We start from the raw sequence: 21,138 nt of genomic DNA, 5'->3' as shown, positions 1-21,138 counted from the left end.
TGGTCATGCAGTTGATCAGAGGAAGAGGAATTGGACCAAGGTTCATTTCTTCCTTGTGGGGCACAGTTCAAATATAGTGATAAACCATACAAGTGTTGTCAAAAGATAAAGAAAAGAGCAAACCCCGCAGGTGCCGGCAGATCCTGTCCGTTGTTTGCCCCGTGCTTTGTGCTCAGCTCACACCTCTCATTTAAAACCATTGAATTTGTATCTGGCAGGAGCCTGCTTTATCTCTGCCCATCTCTGAGCAGCAATCTGTGGCAGGCTCACTTGTTACTGGCTTTGATTTGTCTTACAGATGACATTTTCAGCGTTGATCTCATGAGCTGAGTGCTCTTTTGTTTGCTCGACCACTCGGGAGTTTGATATTGCTGAGATCTGGATATGATTTTCCCACTCAGAGGGGACTTGACTGTTATTTGGTTGTAAATTTTGACCCTGCGGCACTTTGAGATGATACCAGAAGCCAAGTCCTTTATTCTGTGTGCAGTTGAAGTGGTTTTGCAGTCATTGTCACTGAAGCCCTCGTGTTCAGTTAGCATTCGTTTGCAGAACAGTGGATGCGAGGTATTTTCCCAGTTGGTATAATTGGCTATTAAAGTTAGACCTTAAATTTTCCTCCTTGGCTGAATCAGATTGCAAAGCAATTTTAGCAGCAGTTTTACCAGAGTGTCTCATTTAATGGCTTCTTTATTAGGTAGCAGGTTTTTCTAGGTTATTCTTGCAATATTATTCCTATGCGCAGTCAGAAGCCCTCCAATACATTTAATATTATACAGTGTTGCCAGTTCTCATGTTTTTATTGTGAGTCCTGTGATATTTGGGGAAACAGGTTGTAGCTATGTTGGTCTACAGGCAAAAGCAATCACAACTCTTGGGTCTTTTATTAGACCAACTAGATCAGGGGTAGGTGATCCCTGGCACGGGTGCCCAGCCCATGTGTGGCATGTGAAGGCATTTTGCTTGGCACTCATGCTTTGGGGTGGATGGTAGGGAAGGGCCCAGGGTTGCGCTGCTCTAACAAGGATCGGGCCCCTTGCAGCTCCCCGCCATCCATCCCTGGCACACCAACATTTTACAAGTTGAAGTTGGGGGTGTTTCTGGCACTCTGCCCAAAAAAGTTTCCAACCCCTGAACTAGATAGTTGCAAAATATATATATATATTTGAAAAAAAAGCTTGCAAATAAAGACAGTATATTGCAACTATCTAATTGGTCTAATAAAAGATATCACCTTTACCAGGAGTTCTGATTCCTTGTGATCTTTGGTGCTTTAGCTACAACTCCAGGCCTGGGAAACAAAAAGATGACCCGGGAAATCCAGCTTTCATTTTAAAACACATGTTTCTATCCTCCATGGTTGCAGAGAAGAAATAAAAAAATATAGCCCAGGGGTAGCCAAAAGGCTGATGACCTAGAAGGCAAATAAATGCATCCATAATGTATTACTTCTGATGGGGGGTCCTTAAGAAAAAACGAACAATTTTTTAGTACATTTTCTGGTTCTGAGAGCTTGCCCCATGATTTCTGCCCCATATTGCCAGTGTATTTATCCTTTAGCCTGTGTTCGGTTTCTCCCCTCTAGCTGGCAAGAATATAGATGTTTGCTTTTATCCCATCTCCCCCCAGGATGTCAGCCCAGGTGTTGCCGGCTGCAGAACGTTTCTGGTAGCTGCAATTTCCTTTGGAGACTGCAACATGGTTCGGACTCGCCAGATGGCACTGCGAAGATGGTGCTGCGTGGGAGACGACGTATCCAGGGACATCTGCATCCTTTTAGGCACATTTTCTCTTCTGTGATGTTCCCTGCAACTCCTGAGTTTGGGAGCTGCTCCAGAAGAGCTGGTAAATCCCTGAGGTATATACCAGAAAGGGTCAGGCTGAGATGATGCTCCATTTTATTCCCTTTCTTTGCCTAGAAGCTGTGTGCAAGTTTGTTTTTTTTGCCAGTGAGTCCAGGTGGGCAGTGTCCTAGGCTTTCTTGTTCCTTCCAGTTGATAGACATTTCAGATTCAGTCCCAGGTCCATTGGAAAATCTTTTTTTTATATATATATATATATATAGCAAGCAGAAAACGGTCCCCCCTTTGCTTTGTTTCTGTCCTCCGTGGTTGAGCTTCTGTAGGACAAAAACACAGTTAGCCGCTTCTCAAAAGGCCAAACAGTCCAGCTTGTTTCAACGGCGCTCCCGACTCAATATGCTGTTCTTTTCACTGGGGCACCTGTGGTTTGCTGGTGTTGGTGCAAACGTAATGGCCTTGGGTGTCGCCTGACATGATGGCCTCTCTCCTTGCAAAGGGATTTGCCCTTTTCCCTGACTTTCAATGCCCGGGCATGGGCAGTGCTCTTTGTTCCCCTTGCTTTTACCTCTGGCACGTTGCAGGGTGGTGTTGGTCTGTCTGGTTTTGAGTGGTTGCATGGGAGGGCTTGAAGTGATGATTTGGGGGAATCCTGGTGTTAGATAGCTTCCTGCAAATGCAAGGGGCTGGACTTGATAACTCAGGTTCGCCCTGCTAGTTTCATGTCCCTGTGGTCCTTCTGGCCTCTTCAGTGGGAAGCATCCAAAATAGTGGGACAGTGGAGACAACATAAAGGATTCCTGCATGAGCTCTGCTTGTGTTTCTCTGTTGAGGCACGGGTTTTGATCGGAGATGGGAAAAGACTTTCAGAGGTGCAGAGAGCAGAAATGCCTCTTGCCCTGGTGGAAAGTCATGGGGACTCGGACTTTGAGCTGCCAGTTATGCGCACTGGCATAAACAAAATCTCCACTGGCTGATCTGGGCCAAGTGGTGTCCTGAGTTAGCAAGTCTGAAGATTGCTCTGGACCTCTAAGATGGTCACACGGGTCTCCAGGAAGGCTTGCTAGATTGAAAGTGGGTCTTGCATTGCAGTTTTTTGAAAAGGATGTTCTTCTGCTGTTGCATACATTTTTGGGAGGTTTTTGAAGGCGGGGAAGGGGGAAAGAAGGATTATTTTCTGCCACTGCCTATCCTAGTGTGTGTATTCTTAAAACATGGTGCTTTTTAGCGGGTGTAAATCCTTTACAGATTTGCATGAAGAGATTGTTGCCTCTTGGATTTTTGATGCATGCTGATACTTTATGATGGGTTCTTTTTTTTCTTTATTTTGTAACAGCCTTCTTTATTTTTCCTGTTGAAGAGCTGTTCTGCAGAGTTTCGGGGTAAGCATGACAGGAGTTAACTTTGAGTGAAGCTGGAGAGTTCCTCTGTTTTCTGTCTATCGATTCCCTTTCCTTTCCCCTTTCTCGTTGGGTACGTGGTTAGGGATTGCTTTGCTTTTTAAGCATGCAGCAGCGTTACATCACTTGCCTGTTGGCGCTGGGTTGGTTCAGAAACCCATATAATTAGGTTTTCTGTGATTGGAGTTTTCAGGGCACTTGCACATTTTTCTTTTGATCCTTGACCCCGGGTCTATTTCTCGAGGAGTCTGCATGGGTTTTGCGGCAGGCTGTTTGTTCTTCACATGCATTTGGTTTGAGGATATGGGAGGCAGTTGGCTATGTCCTGATACATATGGCTGATGTCTCATACCAACAGACTTTCAGCACACACGTGCTCGCACGCAGACTTGAACTCACGTGTACTTCCGTGTGCCCTGCCTTTCTCTCTCGTGCACCCGTGCTCCAGATTTATTCCTATTGAAATCAATGGGACCGTTCGTTCGCCTAGGAATTACTCGTGTGAATACTTGCGACAGGATGGGAAACAAGGGAGCTGCCATAATGGATCAGATCCATGGTCTACTTAGTCTAGTATCCTGTCTCCAGCACCAGATGCTTCAGAGGAAGGTATAAGCCACTTCCAGTTAGGCAGCTGTGCGATAATCTGCTGCCCACATTTGTTCTCTTGCCCATTGTTACTAATAAGGGCTGGTTTATAGTCCAAAGCTGGAAGTTTTTCTGTCTCTCAAAAATGCATTAGCTATAATAGCTCTGGATAGCCTTGCTATCCATGTAGAGAGCCATATCCCCTTTGAACCTTGCTAAGTTTGCGGGACCTCATTAATATATGTATGGCAAGAAGTCCAGCAGTTTAACTGAAGTGCTGTGTGAAAAAAGTACTGCTTTTTGCATTGGCTGCTTTTTAATTGAGCCCTTGATTGGCAGCTGTGAGTGACAGAAGAGCAAGACAGTTGATTTGGATTTCCCTGTGTTTTCAGTATCGCTAAAGCGTTGCATTTTGTTGTCATAATTATGTGCCAAAGCATAATTCAGAACAACAACAAAACAAAACAAAAATAACTAATTTATGACTGGAAACGTATAGCCAACAATTTGGTAAATGAATGCAGTTTTGCTCATCTTCAACCTAGTGACTTCTTGAAGCAGTGACTGCGAAGACGTATCAAGCGGATCGCCTCTGTTGACTCTGACCTTTGCTACTAACCACGTTGAAGGGAATCTAGGCGACAATATTTATATCACCAATATCTACATAAAGAAAACAAGATTTCATTCGAGGGCAGAAATCCCTGTTTGGCTTCAGCTCTCTAAAATAATCCAAATGGATAAATTCCTGCGTTGAAAAAGGAGGCTTAGCAATGTTCCTGAAATGGTTGCTTGGTCTTTAGTTGAGTGAGGGGATAGGGTCGAGGGTCCTGGCATTGTTCTTTGTGGTCACATGGTTCACCCTTCGCAGCACATGTCTGTGGTGCCGAGGAGAAGTAACACAGGGTTTCTGGAGGCTCCATATCCCCTATTCATGCAACTACAATTTTTAAACCCTTCTGCTTTGTCTTTAGCATGAACCTGGGGAGCAGAGATTTCAATGGAGAACTGTTAGGGCTGCCCTCAACCAATGAGAAACGTGTGCGATATGGGAAGGGTTTGTGCAAATATTGGCACTTTCCAAAGTGTTTATTTGTTTTCACAGCTTTCCTGGTTTTTCTGTGGGCCTTTCTATGAAACGGTGGCGTACCAAAGGACAATGAAGAGCTGCCAGTCATTTCCTGACCCCGGGCTGAGCCTGGCACCTCGCCTACTGCAGCTGCTGAGCAGAGGGTCTCTGACAAGTCTTTCCTCTCCTTTTCCAAGTTAGGCCCATCCTCCAAGCACTTACACATGTGAGTGATTTCAAGCATGGGAGCAGTCCCACGCACTTCAATGGGGCTGGAGTAGATATCAGCTGACAGGCCTTCTGCCTCTTCCCAGCTACAGAAGAGGTCAGGTTTATCTGTCCCTGCCTCTGTGTAGTCCTGGGTGCAGACATAATGAGCACAAAGTAATTACTCAGTTGAAAGGCTTTCGAGATAGGGCAGTGCTTGGCAGCATGACCAGCTGGCTGTTTCCCTTCCTGGGATGGATATGCTTATTAAACCAAGAAGTAGCAAGAGAAAGGGAAGAACCAGTCATGGGTTACACTTCCCCAGCCATCACTAACTTACTACATTTACCTGTCTGCTTCCAGGCTCTTCTGTGCTAATTTCTGCTCACCCAGGAGGAGGGCACAGCTCCATTAAAATAATCCCTTGTCTCTTTTGTAGCTGAAACTCAGCTTGGACCATCCAGAATTCAGATGCAGCAATGTACATGGAGCCAGAAAATTTGTTTTCTGCTGTGCTCCCCTGCCTAGCCCTCCAGGATGGTATTTATTTCGGTTTAGTCCTGTCATAATCCGTCCATCACCAGCTCAGACTCAGTGACAGAACAACAGCAACAGGAAGAGACTCCCGGCGGGTAAGTGCCAGGCTAAACAGGCTGCTATGCCTTCTTCTGCAGCTGCCGAAATGCTATTCATAGAATTGCAGGAAAAAAAAACAAGGGCCCAAGAGGCCAACTAGTCCAACCCTCTGCTCAAGGCAGGATCAGCCTTATCGAAACTATTCCAGACAAGTGTTTGTCTAGCCTGGATGTAAGCACTTCCCATGACGGAGATGCCCCAGCCTCTCCTGGGAGTCTGCTGTCATGCTGAACCACTTCAGAAGATAGGGGTCTGGGACAGACATTGCATAAACCGGTTTGACCCAGATCTGTTAAGTCTGATACGACATTCAACCCGGTTTATCTCAAACCGGTTTCGGCCATGTTCAGATTGGTTTATGTGCACTGAAGGTCTGTTCTGTTACAGGTTTAAACCAGTTTCTCTCCCAAATCCAGCAGCCCAGGAGGCTTTGAGACCCACCTAGGATGGACTTATTTCCAAACTTCCAAGTGTTGGTGACCTTTAGCCCAGTCAATAAACAGGGATTTTTCATTTGCTAGGTTTGGGGAAAGCAGTTGAAACTCAGAGTGGCTTCAGCTCCCAGATGAACCATGCAAAGGCAGTCCAGTGAATGGGCTGGGACACTGGTCCAGATTGCTCATCTGCATTTAAGTCCCTGCTTTCTGCCTCTCAGGCACATCTCTCCAGTCTGTGGTAGAGATGGACAAGCTTCTTGATTGCCTTAGGGACTTGCCCACACCTTTCCTGGGACCTCTGCTGACAGAAGCCAAGACCACTGCAGTAAGAGATGCTGGGCTCCGAGGCTGCCACGAGGTGGCAATGTGCCCGAGCAATCTCCAGGCATCATTTTACAGTTCTTTTTTATTAGGTTTTTTTTTTTTGCTCATCATGTAAAGTGAAACCATGTCATTACTAAATGCTAACTAAAACGATCTGGTACTGCCAAATTATCGCTAAGCAGCAGTTGTTGAAATGCTCAGGCAATTGAAGACATAATTGTGAAAGCCTGAGTAGACTGCCTGAAATCAGCGGAGAGGTGATTCTGCTTTTCCCCCCACCATCACAATTCCTTGTCTTTCAATCAAGAAGGCTTGTTTCTCCTTTGGAGCTGGCCTGATGACTGCCACTTGCAAGGTGCCCTGCCTGTCACCCAGCAGCCTCGGGAACTCGCAGAATACTAGCGCCTGTTGGAAGGAGCAAACACAACCCTTATTATCCAGAGGCTGAATAGAGGCAGGTGCCTCAAGTTCTCCCTCTGCAAGCCCACCTGTGGATGCCAGGTTTTTTCCCCTGTGCTTGGGACAATTTCTGATCAACAGTTCCCTTCATTCCTTGTATAATGAACAAATTGTGGACAAATTGCAGAGTCTAGCAGAGGGCAACAAAAATGGTTGATGACTGATGAAGAGAGGCTGAGGGAGCTGGGCTTATTGAATATACAGAAGAAAAGATCAAGGGGGGATTTGATAGCAGCCTTCAACTTCCTGCAGGAGGGTTGCAAAGAGGATGGAGCTGGACTCGTCTCAGTGGGGCAGATGACAGGACAAGGAGTAATGGGCTCACATTGCAGCAAGGGAGGTTTAGGTTGGATATTAGGAAGAACTTTCTCCCCAGGAGGGTAGTAAAGCACTGGAACAGGTTACTTAGAGAGGTTGTGAAATCTCCATCCTTGGAGGGTTTTAAGTCTGGCTAGACAAACCCTTGGCTGGGATGATATAGCTGGGGAGATCCTGGTTTGAGCAAGGGGTTGGATTAGATGTGAGCTCTTGAGGTCCCTTCCAACCCTCATTTTCTCTGATTCTATGATAATAGATACCTTGTTAGCTAATGCTATTCCTACTGACCTCCTACTGACACTGAATACACCAGGCTTAAGATATAGCCCTTCCAATCCCAGAATTTCACCAGTGTTTGGTCCTTTTGGCTTGTACTGAACCCATTGCTGCAGATTCATCATTGATGCCACTTGATCCTTCAGTAGCTAAGATATTTGGTACTAAGTAAGCATTTAGTGGTCCTTTAGTGACAGAGATGCCCTCAGTGCCAGAGTCTAAGCCACTGTTTGAGCTTATCAAGTCTCTAAGTCTGCCGGGGTGCCAGGGGAATCACTGTAAAGTTTTTGTTGAACTGTCACTGCAGCCTGACGTAGTGCTCGGGCCAAGGACTTTGGGATGGCTCTCTTGTCTGCCATCCAACACCCTGGGGTAAAAAAAAGAAAGATGCCTTTTGTGTTGGAGTTCTGAGCACTATCCTGAAAGGATTAAAGGAAGCCACATTCCTACAAGTCCAAGCGCCTGGAGGCTGAGATGCCTGTCAGCAGCCCCATTAAGACTGAGGTCTCCCTTTAGCTCTTTGCTTTCTCACCATCTGCGTTTGTTGCAAAGGTCAGGGTGAATATTAGAGTCTCACCTTCTAAATTCAAGGCAGGCAGGGAGCATGACACTCCTTGCCTTTGCATTTCTAATGCGTAAGCGAACTGATTGTAATATTGCAGCTATTGTGGTGTCTGATATTATGATTAAGTGCTCTTTGTGCGGAATCACATCAGAAGCTGCAGTTTCATCTCCCTAATACCAATTATGCTTTCTCAGACTGTTTGAAACCAGGCTGCAATGCTGCCGCATTCTCAAGGCTCTCGTTCTCTAGGTGGCTTTAACTTCATTTGGGAAGAGATGATGCCTGAGCTATATTTTACTTCATTCTTTGCCCTTCAGTGCACTACTATGAACTGTTGAATGTAACAGTAAGATCTGCCCTGGATCTGTCCTTTCTATCTAATGAATATATATCCCTGCATTTCTTTTGAAACCTAGAGGGTGTTTTGCACAGGGTTGTTCAGAGCCTGGCTTCTCAGAGATTGCCATATGTTTTAATCACTAATTATTGTGGACATTTTACATTTTATTGTGGAGGTCTGCACATCCAAAAATAATACTCTTCAGATGTAATAAATGAAAGATGCAAGGTCAAATTCTCCGCGGGTGTAACTCCACTGGCTGAGTGGCATGAAGCCAGCAGAGATTTTATCCCATGTTCTCCTGAACACATTATTATGTCTGATGTCCCTCTTCCCTGATCTCTCCATTTGAAGTATTGCTTGAACCTTTCTGAGAGTCTGGATTAATTCCCTTAGCAAAGAATACCCATCTCCTGCATCTCCACCCTGCTAATATCACTGACCCAATCAGACATTTCTTCTTTTTTTGATGGGCCTGCTTTCGATTATGATCTCTTTAGTTCAGCAGAATGGTTCAGACCAGCCAACGGTCTGTCGTTCCTTCAGTGTGATGCCTTGAGAGACAGCTTTCCCCATAGTCCTAGAAAGTGTTTATAAACATTTTATTTATAAACATTTTATTTGTAAGTCAATGTATTGGTAAATCAATTTATTTGTAATTTGCAATGCAATTTACAAATTGCAGTTTACAAATTGGGGCAACCAGCACAGGTTCATTAGAGGCAGGTCCTGTCAGACCAACCTGGTGGCCTTCTATGACCAGGTCACTAAATCCTTGGATGCAGGTGTCACAGTGGACATAGTCTTTCTGGACTTTAGGAAGGCCTTCGACACTGTCTCTCACCCCATTATCATTAAAAAGTTAGGAGATTGTGACGTCGATGCCTACACAGTCAGATGTGTCGCCAGCTGGCTGGAGGGCCTCACCCAGAGAGTGGTGGTGGACAGGTCATTGTTGACCTGGAGGGACGTGGGCAGTGGGGTCCCCAGGGCTCGGTCCTCAGGCCCGCACTGTTCAACATCTTCATCAGTGACTTGGACGAGGGGGTAAAAAGCACCTGTCCAAATTTGCTGATGACACTAAGATGTGGGGGGGATGTGGGCATGCTAGAAGGGAGGAATAGGCTGCAATTGGACCTAGACAGGTTACAGGGGTGGGTGAACAAGAAAAGGATGGGATTCAACACTGACAAGTGCAAGGTGCTGCACGTGGGGGCGGGGGAAGAACCAGCACCATACCTACAGGCTGGGGAACTCCCTTCTCGTCAGTGCAGAGGCAGAAAAGGATCTTGGAGTCGTCATTAATGCCAAGATGAACATGGGCCGGCAGTGTGGGGATGCGGTCAGGAAGGGCAACCGCACCTTGTCATGCATCCACAGATGCATCTCGAGCAGGTCCAGGGAGGTGATCCTCCCCCTCTATGCGGCACTGGCCAGGCCGCAGCTGGAGTACTGCGTCCAGTTCTGGGCGCCACACTTCAGGAGGGATGTGGACATCATGGAGAGGGTCCGGAGGAGGGCCACTCATATGATCAGGGGCAGCAGGGCAGGCCCTACGAGGAGAGGCGACGGGACCTGAACCTGTTCAGCCCCCACAAGAGAAGGCTGAGGGGGGATCTGGTGGCTGTCTACAAACTGGCCAAGGGGGACCAGCAGGCACTGGGGGAGTCCCTGTTCCCCCGAGCACTACTGGGAGTAACAAGGAATAACGGCCATAGGTTGATGGACAGTAGATTCAAGCTAGACATTCGAAGGCGCGACTTCACGGTCAGGGTGGCTAGGATCTGAAACCAGCTTCCAAGGGAAGTGGTGCTGGCTCCTACCCTGGGGGTCTTCGAAAGGAGGCTAGATAGACACCTTGCTGGGGTCGTTTGACCCCAGCATCCTTTCCTGCCATGGCAGGGGGCGGACTTGATGACCTGCTCAGGTCCCTTCCGACCCAACCAACTATGAAACTATGAAATTTGCAGTTGCAAATAAATTACAGTTACATTTGTAAATTAATAAAAAATGGTCATTTCAAGGATCTTATTAGCATTCGAAGAAGTAAGCACTAGATGCTAGTAAGGGAGCACTAGATGCTGAGTCTAAATCTTAAGAAGAAGCCGTTTTAGTTTTTCCTAAAGTATGGTTTAACTACCTCTGCCATAAGTACAAATGGCCAAAGCTTAGTGCTGATCTGTGTTTTTCATATGCAATCAAGGGATTTAGGACTTCATCCAACACTCAGGGAAGTGAATGGGAGCATCCTCATTGACGTTAATAGGCGCTGGATCTGGTTGGGCTCTCTAGTTCAACGATGAATCATGCCATCTCCAGAACAGAAGAAGAACATTATAGGAGCATAGGCTGCAGGTGAAGCTCACAAGTTTTTTAGCAGTCCTACAGCCTGCACAAAGCCATGACTCTCCATTCAGTTTTGCCCTTTCCAGCTGTGTTCCTATAGGTGATGTCTTTGTCTGCAGGTAATTTGTGCTGTACACTTTTGCCAAACGATTGTTTTCATTGTGTACAGTTCCTTCCTCTGGGCACTTCGACTGTTGACTCTGATTACTACCACGTCAAGTGCATGAAAATGTTCCTTTACTGTATAATTAACTTTATCTGCTTTGCTACAATGACTCTCACTGGTAATTATACACACTTCATCTCTTTCACTGCATTTCTAAGACTTTAAGAAGTGCTGATTACCCTTGCCCAGTCTATGTCCAAACTGGAGGGTTTTCACATGTGCACAATTATATCTTTTTCCTTGCAGCAGCCGGGCTCCAATCTAGATATTGATTATACCATGTATAACATGACCTTTAAATAAACCATCTGTTTGGAATTCGCTGGGCTTGGCATTCTCACATGAGTTGGGAGCACAATGATCATTTGAATCATCAGGTTTTTGAATTATTAGTTTTACAGTTAAGCCTTTTCACTGAGAGGATCTGAAATGGAGATTGGGATTTGGGAGCTTTCCAATACTTCTGTCCTTTTTTGGTGGATTTTTCCCATGTTTGGCTTCAGTAACCAACCTTATGTGCCTCTCCTCTGATCAGTCTGGAACAATGTCCCAGACTTTTCCCTTACTTTTTCTTATTTCCTATAATGTGCTTCTTGTTTCAAGGAACAGCTGAAAATGTTGATACCATTTTTCCAGTTCTCTGCCACCAGGTTACCTTTCAAATGCAAAGACTCTGGGGGCTTAATTTGTTTCACTAGTCTCTTGACAGGAGTAAGTCCTTTCCACATCATGTAATAAGAAAGTCACTCAGCAAATCATTACATAAACTCTGCTTAGGCCTGGTCTCTTAGCAAATCATACATACTCGGGCTGATCTCCAGAGGAAATGGTGCAAACTACACTGCAGTATTTTAATGTAACGCTGTCTTCTCAAACCATCACAACGTGGTCTTGTAGTATTTCAGAGCTTCCCCTTCCCATTGCTGGGCAAGAGGCTTACCTAAAAGGTTAGTGAATGCAACCCTGTTCTTTGCTGCAAAATGTGTGTGTGCTTTGAAAAAAGAGTTTCCAAATGCCTGCTGATTTGTATGGAGCATTAAGTGAAGTGAGTCGCAGGTGCTGTGACCTCCTGAGTCTGACTCCCACACTGTGAGAGGGTTAACGTTTAGGCTCTAGGGCAGTGATTCTCCACCAGGATGCCTTGAGGACCTCTCAGGTGTCCCATGTGATATTGGCACAGTTAGGCGTGCAAACGATTCACAAAGGAAACCCAGAGATTTCAAACACGGATCCATCGGGTTAAGAGCGTTCTGACCTGTTTTGGCCTTTCTGAGTTCTTTGCAACAGAAGAATTGCACTAGTATTTTTCCATAGTCAAAAATCAACTGAAAGCCCAGACCTGGCATTTTCCAAGGTGCGCTTTGAGTCTCTCAAGGGGTGCTAGAGTCTGAAAAGGTTAAGAAGGTTTAAGGTATTTTGTCCTGTTCCTCTCTAGAGCTCAGTACAGTGGAGGCCTGGTCCATGGCTGCAGCAAGACAAATGATAACTAATAGCAATGATTCATGGTGTCTGAGCATTAGCATGATTACTCAGATGCTCTGCTTTTGGGGGTGCAGAGCATGGTGGGTATCTGTGCCAGACCATAAGAATTCTCCATTTTTGACAAGTCTACATTCAACCGGTGATGACATCATTTTCATAATTAAAAAAGGGGTGTTCTGCTGATGAAGCCTTCTTAGGGTGCTTCAAAGTCAGCCAGTATCCCAGTGGATGTGCCTGGGGTGCAATGCATCCAGTTATCTGTATAGCACAGGACCTTCGGAGGAATCAGGATGGGGCTTCTGGCCCGTCCTAGAAGAGTCAGGGAATACACAATTTTGGGAAGACCAAGGTAGAGGGAGGCAATCAGATGCAAGTACTAGCTCCATGAATGGAGACTTGTTCTCTGTCCGTGACAATATACCTACCCGCTTTTAACCCATGAACATGCAGTCCAGCAAGGCGCCTAGTGCCCTGTAAGGCCTGAGTGCTTTTAATTCAGTGCAGGGCTCAAGATCAGACCCGCCGCATCCAGAACTGCAGAAGCCCAGCTTTCCCTTACGATTTTTCTTTATTTGAATGTGTTTTGCTCTCATCTGGTAAGCGGACCTATAATCAGCGTCACGCTTTTCAATGTAGGGGCTAATATTGCTTTCAGGATCACCCTGGGAGCAAAAGATCTTCTCTCCTTGAGGGGCAAAGAGGAAGAGAGGATGATCAACTTACAAACACCCAAGGTCAGTGAGAAGGAACATATCAAGGGACCAAAGGCTTTGGTTGTCTGTATGTACTCAGTACAACTAGTAGGTTTATTACCAGCCATTTCCTTACTGCTGTGGAATGGGTAGAATTATTTTGCACATGTGGGGGCGGTGGAGGACAAGGCATTGTTAGTATTATTTGATCAATCAGTCTTGGATTTCTACCATGCCATATTTTGGGAATAGTTACAGATGTCTGGTGCATCTGAAATGTTGTCTGCAGCTGCACTTCCACGTTAAATCTGAGACATTAGCTTCTTCGGGTCACCGTATGTTAAGCCAACTTCTCAGCAGCAGCCACTTGCACTCACTGTTATTTCATAAATAGCCATGTAAGACCCTATAAAAATCATGGTTAGCTGGATAGAGGACTATGCCGTGCATAGTACGTGCTCACCAATTTCTGTGTTGCAGCACAGTTTTAAGTATTGCCTTTTTTTCCATCCCTCTTTTCAGCTGAGTGGATTTAGACGTCTTAGCTCTTGTTTTCATGTCCAAACTAACTCCAGGCTCCCCACTCCTTGGCCCCTCCATATCGTTCTTTCCTTTCCACTTTTCATGTCGATTTATAGAAATTCATCTAGTTTTCTTGTAAAAATAGATGGTTCTCACTTCATTGGCTCCTCTTGGTCTAGCTTTGCTTGCTTACATCTTATATCAAATGCCATGTTTTGTTTTTAACCAGGTGTGAATAAGTCCAGCCTTTAAAGCCCTCTTTATAACTCAGACCAATAAAAGAAATATCTGTGTGCTTCCCGGATACACACCCTTTGAATCATTCTCTTTTTCTCATGCCCAGTGATGATGAATTATTTGCCAAACATGGCACTCTCTCTCATCGGGTTATTCTCTTTTTTTCCCCTGTTTGTTCCAATTTGGCACCAAAAGAGAACGGGAGGTATGTTGGATTAAACTCAGCAGTGCTAGAAATAGTGAGGAGATTCTCTGCTTTATCTTACGCTGTCCTGTTCGCTTTTTTATCCTGCTTTGGCCTGCTTCTGTTCCTTCCTAGGTGTGTATTACCCCTGAATACCATCCCAGTTACCTCGCCAGTTTTACCCACTTTCTGACTCTCTCACACTGGACCGTGTAACTTGCACCACTCTTGGTCAGGCCATGGGGCATCCATGGAAGTTGCAGATCTGAGGTTTTCCTCCAGCTCTGAATCTGGCCCCTTGTGTTCATCATTACTGCTCATGCTTGGAGGTCATGCACTAACCTCCTAGGCTATCTTACCAACCTGGGCAGGACGACTAAGCAAGGCCATTTCAAGGAGGCATTTCTCCTGCAACCGGACTGCTCAGAGCAGAAATGAGGGGCACGCTGTGAAACATACTTCACTGCTCCTCGGAGCTGGGGCAAGCGTATCCTGGCTTATTGGCACCAAAATGCTTGCTGTTAAATGCAGCCTACCCCCCTCTCACCAGTCCCAGCACATCACGGCCCTCTGGGGATGGGGTGACCTCCACTGTATACACTCCCTGGATGCCTCCGTGGTACTGGGAGGAGGAAGCACAGATGTGAAGTTAGCTCTTCATGAATGGTTTCCTTTTCTAGTTGCCACTTGGTACCATTCAGCCACTTTCTTCTGTCAGCACTCTGGATGCGAGCTAAGACGGCCTCTGATGTGGAAACCTAACATCTTTCATCTGCTGGCAAAGCCATTTGTTGTGCTGCACGGTCCTCCAGATCTGTTTTTCCTGACTGTTTTCCACTTCCAGAGATTTCTTTAAAAGATCTCCAGCATGTCTCTGCACAGCTGCTCTGTAACATGGGGGCTTGGCCATCTCCATGAAGAGTTGCCGGCTCAGATCCATGGTTGTTTCACACTGCTGCAAACACATTTCCCTTAGCGGCGCGTGGGGAGCTGGAGTGGCTTCTGGTCACTAAAACCCTTTGCGATAGCACTTCCATCCTTCAGGCCGCCTTCTCTGCTGTGCACGGTGCCAGAGAACCTGCTATGTCCCATTGCAGGTTTGACCTGTGTCACACTGGGCAGTGTGGATGGGGGGGTACATGTCCACATAGATGATCCCTGATTTTTTTGGTACATGGCAGCCCCTTGTGCCACTGGGCTGCGAGGTTGCCGGCTCTATAAACCATCACTCAGAACAGAGGCCCTGTCTCTGTGCCCCTTTTGTCATGGTCACGTCCCTGACTAGACTCGACGGTCACTCTTCTTTGCAGGCTCGTGCAAGAAAATTGGCTCCCGTGTCTCCATATCGTTTGTGTTATTTCCTCATCCAGCATCCCCTTTCTCCCATTCACTCAATCCTACCGCCCGGTATTCATGCTCTAAGTGCCTCATGTTGATCCTTTGATACATTATCTTTTTCCTTCTGGCGCACACCGTGCTTAGCTCACTTTACGATCTGCTCCAAACCTTGCCAGCTTGCTAAACCTCTCTGTGCTGGTGTTGTGTTTTCTTTAGTTGATTTTTCTCTCTCCCCCCCACCTACCCATTTTTCCACATGCGGGTTCCTTTCATTCTTACTCACTCTCTTTTTTTTCTAGCTTCCTCTCTTGAATCCTCTTATGTGTAATCTAAAACATACTGTGTGTGAACGGAGGCCCAGGGAAATATTTGCTCTGGCTCTCAACAGCACCTAGAAATGCCAATGAGCTTTGAGACAGCGGATTCTCAAACCTGTAGTAAAGTGAACCTTTCCCGTAAGCCTGAAAATTTGAGTCTCTCTCTCTCAAACAACAGTAAAGATGATTGTCAGCTTCAAACGGTCCCTCGTAACCCAATTCAGAGGCATGCATTGAGAACAGATTTTGAAATTAAGCCATCGTGAAATATAACTAAGTTAAGTGAAAGATCCATTCCTGAAATAAAAAGGATTCTGGATTCGGGCTAGCTAGAGCAAATTGAAGTAAGGTTTCATAGTCCAAAATATTCCCCTTTATTTAAGTGCCCTAAATTGTATGCAAGATGCATGGAAGTGAACGACCGGGAAAAAAAGAGGGCACCTCTAAAGCCGTCAGCACGTATAATTTAATCTGCTAAGCCCTTCTTTAGATGTAAAAAATGAGTCTTCTACATTTCCAGGCAGAGACTGAATTCTGATTCACTCAAAATGCCAACTCACCACCCACTTCCACCCAACAAATCAATTGACTCACTGGCTCCTGCAGTGCAAGGGAGCCCAACAGATCTTATTTCAGCTGATTAATATGCTTCTACTTGGTTTAGGTACTGCGTCTTCATATCTGCGGGAGCATTTATTCACCCTTGCAGTTGCTCTGACTCATCTTACTCTCACTCAGGCTAAAGACAAAAGCTTATGGCCATTTTGGAGGATCTCGCCTGCCCAAACGGGAACAAATTGTCTGAGCTCTGCGACTTCTCGGTGACCGTGAAGATTTGAGTCCCTTTAAGTTTTCTGAGTGAAGCCCACAAACTTTGGACTTGTGAAGTAGCTGCTATGACCAAGGAGAGCAGACAAGGTTCTTTGGGTGAATCTTTTATTAGACCAACTTAAATAGTTGGGAAAAAATTTTTTAGCAAGTTTTCGGTTTTAAAAACCAGAGCACTCAGAAAGGCTGAAATTTCATTTGTGAGGTTTCTGGAAAGCTCCTGGTTGGTGGTGGTGGCACGTGGCCTGGTAGAGACAAGGTGGATGGAAACCTTCACAGAAAGCCTTTTCTGTCTCTGCTCTTCCTTTCCTGTCCTGCTACACAGAAACATTTGTGTTTGAAAAGTATGGGGCGTTTGCTTTCCTGTTTAGCAAAGTGCTTGTTCTATATGTTCAAATAAGTTATCTTATTATCAAATGAGTTATCAGTGATACTGGGTCATCAGTAACTGTCCTCCACCATTTGCCCTGTCACTCAAAGCTATGAGTTGCTGAGGGTAGAAGCGAGGGGCCCTTGGTCTGTGCACATCTGACTTCGGACGAAGAGGAGTGCCGAACCCTCACCCTACACAGAAACTTCTTCTCTCAGTGTAAAGGGGTGACTACAGCCCTTGCATACAGGCCCTTGCAAGGTCCCTTGCATACAGGCTGGAGCATGTACAGTGAAATATGGGCCAAGAGTACTTGATGGGAGAAGCAGTACTCTTGGAGCCTTCCTCATAGACGCCCATCGTAACATGTCTGTAGCACGGGTCTGTCACAGCTTGCATTTTGTATGGGGGTGTTATTTTTTTCAGTTCAAAGGGACACAAGCCTCTCCTCCAGCTGCCAGTGCCTGTCCAGAGCATTGCGGTCCCAGGGACACACACACTGTGCTCTCCCACGGAGGAAAGTCTTTTGTTCTTGTCTTATTTCTTTGTTCTCCTGAGAAAAAACAAAGTCCCTTTTGCCTGCTGGCTTGCTCTTTTTGATGCAGCCGTGTAATGAGATCACACCTTTGTGAATTCCCAGATCTTAGATACTTGAGATGCATGCATGGAGGGTACCTAAATCACCTGTGCCTGCTAAGTAGTGATGAGTGCATAGAAACAACTAATTAGGACCCTGAGGGATTATTTGCATAAGCAGTTGCTGGTGGCTTAATTTGCACGGGCATTCACAGATCTGCACACCTGAGGGTTTTAAAGTCAGGCACATCCTGTAGCCCTCCATTAAGCCTTGCTTTCAATGCCTACGTCTGCTCCACAAGCCTTTTGAGAGCAAGTACTGTTGCCATCTGGTGGCTATAGGACCTGCTCCTGACAGGTCCTGAGAGATTTTCTTCTTTAGCATGATAGCTTTTCCTGTCTGTCTGTGGGTTTGGAGCTGAAGGGCTCGGCTCTGGTCTCTTCTGCTCTCCGTGGTGCGATTTTGATGCTTTAATTGTCTGCTGTCTGCAGCATGTGGATTTGCTTTGAGCTGCTTGTATGCCATAGCTGAAAAACCTCTTGTCAATCAGAACCAGACAAGTAGAGAGTCCTGCAGCTTAGGAGGAATTTGTCACCAGTGGGTTTTGTGGTACCTTAATTCTAGTGAAAACTGGGCTCATGTTTACTCCACATATGCTTGTGTAATTTAATTTTAGTGGTACTTTATCTTTTTTCCTGTTAGAAGGACTGTGCTGAAAACTGGAAAGGAAGGGATGGCTTGATATTCCTGAGAACTGGGCAGGGAATTTTTCATTTGGCAGAAAAATCTGCAGAGTGAGCTGCTTCTCTTTCTTTTTCTTTTTTTCTTTCTGTTTTAGCTTGCAAAGCTTTCTTAAAAGCAAAGCTCTTTTTCCATCTGAAAATTGTGAGACATTCCTCTTTCAAAACTAATGTGTGCCATGTCTGACTTGCAAAAAGCTCTTTGCATGGAAGTGTAACTAAGAGGTTTCAAGAGGCTGAAGCAATAAAGGCCAAAAATTAAAAAAAAGAGCTAAAGTACTTGCTCTGTGCATCAAGATTGTGTGGACATCCTGTCTGGACTGCAGCACAGATAATAATCATTTGTGCAAAGGGGTCTCTTAGGCTGGGGCAAGCAGCAGGGAGAGAAGCCAACCTCGGTGTCTCCATAGAGCTGGGAGAGATCTCAAATATTTCTGTTTATCTGCAGAACAGCTGGTGAGTTGTTATATATGAATCTAATTAAGCATATTCCTTGCCACAAACACTTCAAGTTCTATTTTTGAGATGCTGAATGCCATTCCAAAACATGTCCTGGAGAATATTACTTTCATGCAACATGCTGCTAAGCCACTACTGCAAAGCCTCCCTCTCTCTTTCCTTCTCTCTCCCTCCCTTTCTTTTTTTTTTTCCTTGTAGGAAAATGAAATTACAGCCATGGGCTCAGCTCAAAACCTACCCAGATCAATACCATTGATCGGTGTCTGGGTATCAGCAGAATGCTATGAATTAAAAATGGCTGAGCCGAGCACACAGGAGCAAGGCGACACTTGAAGACTGCCACAATGGCGGGGACACCAGAAAATGCCCCCGCTCCAAATCCAGGCCACGTTGTCCAAACTAGTCTTGGTGATCCTGTGGTTGTAGGATGCTGGCCTGAGGTGCGTGAGGAGTTGGGTTCAGATCTCTGCAAGTCACTTAAGCCCCCTTTTGGAGCCAGTAGGAGTTGGGCAATGCGAAATACTTTTCTGGATCTGGGCTTTGGTTTGTCACAGTGACAGCACCTTTGTGCTTTCATGTGGGGCTTTGAGGATCAATACCTTATCTATTGTAGGTGCTCACGGGGTGTGTCTACGTGGTGGTTAATGTACCGTAGTTACTGCCTGTTTAGCTTAGTACTTAATGAAGTACTAACTGAATGCGCAGTAACTACGTGTACTGCACAGTAGCATTGGTGCACTTTTTTTGTGTGACTTACTGTGCAGTAGCCTAATAACACTGTTCAGTAGCTCATTAGCACCACTTTTGACCAGCATGTTACTGCACAGTATTATTAGGCTACCATGCAGTAGGCCTCTCGTGTCGCCCACAGTAGCATCTCGTGTAGCCATGCCCACAGAGTACGGTCTTGGGAGCTAGGGAAACTCCTAATATGAGTGATATTGCTCTGGCCCCCATTGCAGAAGCAGCACTGAAGCCATAATAAGGGCAATATCTCCTCAGGTGGTGTCAAGCTCAAGATGCCTGGTGCAGTGTTGATTGATGAGTTAGTTGGACCCAGCTGTGGTCCAGCAGGCTAGCTAGTAGCTTGCTTTACTGCCTATAGCAGTTCAAGAACAGGCAAGAAAGCTGATTTTTTTTTTGTTGCTGCACAGCCTTCCTGGAAAAGGGGCTCTTGGACACCTCAAGCCCTAACCCCAGCCCTCCCGCTTGCTGGATTGGATGCTGACTACGGGCTGTTGAACTCTGCCTGCTTTCTGGTTCCTGCCTCTGGCTCTGACCCCAATGCCTCACACCTTGACTGCTGACTTCGGTGCCTGGCTTTGGGTAAGTCTTTGATTCCTGGTGATGTGTCTTTAGGCAGTCTTGCTCCCCGCTGGGCAGGACACAGCCTGGGACGAGTGGGCTTGGAGGTCAGAACTGGGAAGTTGAAGGAGTGGAGGGAAGCCAACATTCGTGGCTGTTCAGAGTTTGGTATCGAGTAAAGAAGTTCACTGATGTTTTCGACTGGCTGTGGAGCAGGGTGTGAGACCTCTGTCGCGCTGTTTCTGTGTCTATGGGCTGCATTGGTGCTGTGCTGGGGCCTGCAGCTGTCTGTTGTGCCTGGCTGGGAGGCCAGAACTTACTCCCTTGTTGGGATCAGCAATGTAGACACAGGCTCCCTTCCACGTTTGGCCTGTCCCTAGAGAAATGAAACGCGTGGGGTTGTGGGGCAGTGAGCGCTGGTGCAGAGCTGCAAGTTCCTGTCGCCTGCGTCTCATTCAGCCCATCCCCTCCCTGAGCTCTCGGTACAGAGGCTTTTTCTTTTTAATTGCATCATCTCAGAAAACACAATAAATGGCCCATTCAGACCTAATGGTACGTGACATGGTTCGTCTTCCCACGGCTGCTTAACAAGCTGCCCGTCTGCTGTGCTGCTGAGCGCTGCGCGTTGGTCTCTCTGCCCCTTGCAGCGAGCGCTGCCCGTGGGCAAGCGGGGACTTGGCTCACCTGCACTGAGTGGGTGGTCTTCTCTTCGTGGCTGGAGATGTTATGAGGGGTCTGCTTTGGATCCAAGCACACAGGCATGAGGGGGATTTTCTCTCAAGGGGCTCTCAAGCAGGATATTGATTGCGCTGGAATAGCAGCCACTTTCAATAACTCTTGACTTTATAGCCCTCCAAGTAAAGGATGGCTCATAGCTGCCCCACCACTGGACCAGGCTGCAGAGGGAACTGGCTTTCGTGGCCAGCCCCCTTCTCGCCTCTTGTCACAGGGCAGCTAACTCCTCTCTAGATACCCCGAGTAGCGGTGCTGCAGCTACGTTGGTTCGGGGAACGTGCCAGCAGAAAAAACAGTGAGGCGAGGCAATATCTTTAGACCTGGGAGAGCTTTTGGGTGCAGCAGACTCTTCCCCGGGTCTGGGAAAGATGCAGGGACAGCCTGAGCTCAACACCGGCTCCAACAACTACTTGCAGACCCTG

At 46.3% G+C, this 21,138-nt stretch overlaps 1 long non-coding RNA gene across 1 annotated transcript; it reads left to right on the top strand.

Moving 5' to 3' along the window:
* The first annotated feature begins 1,650 nt into the window (after positions 1–1,650).
* LOC149855955 (uncharacterized) lies at positions 1,651–19,996 on the top strand. The gene is made up of 4 exons (XR_016438432.1): positions 1,651–1,858; positions 4,893–5,082; positions 5,503–5,695; positions 19,831–19,996. It is a non-coding gene; the product is annotated as an uncharacterized LOC149855955 (long non-coding RNA).
* Positions 19,997–21,138: the final 1,142 nt, after the last annotated feature.

Source organism: Crocodylus siamensis, chromosome 11 (genome assembly GCF_052110815.1).
Source record: "Crocodylus siamensis isolate JL-2025a chromosome 11, ASM5211081v1, whole genome shotgun sequence".
NCBI lineage: Eukaryota > Metazoa > Chordata > Crocodylia > Crocodylidae > Crocodylus > Crocodylus siamensis.
The sequence above is the reverse complement of the archived record's forward strand: the minus strand, read 5'-3'. Positions and strand labels throughout refer to the sequence as shown.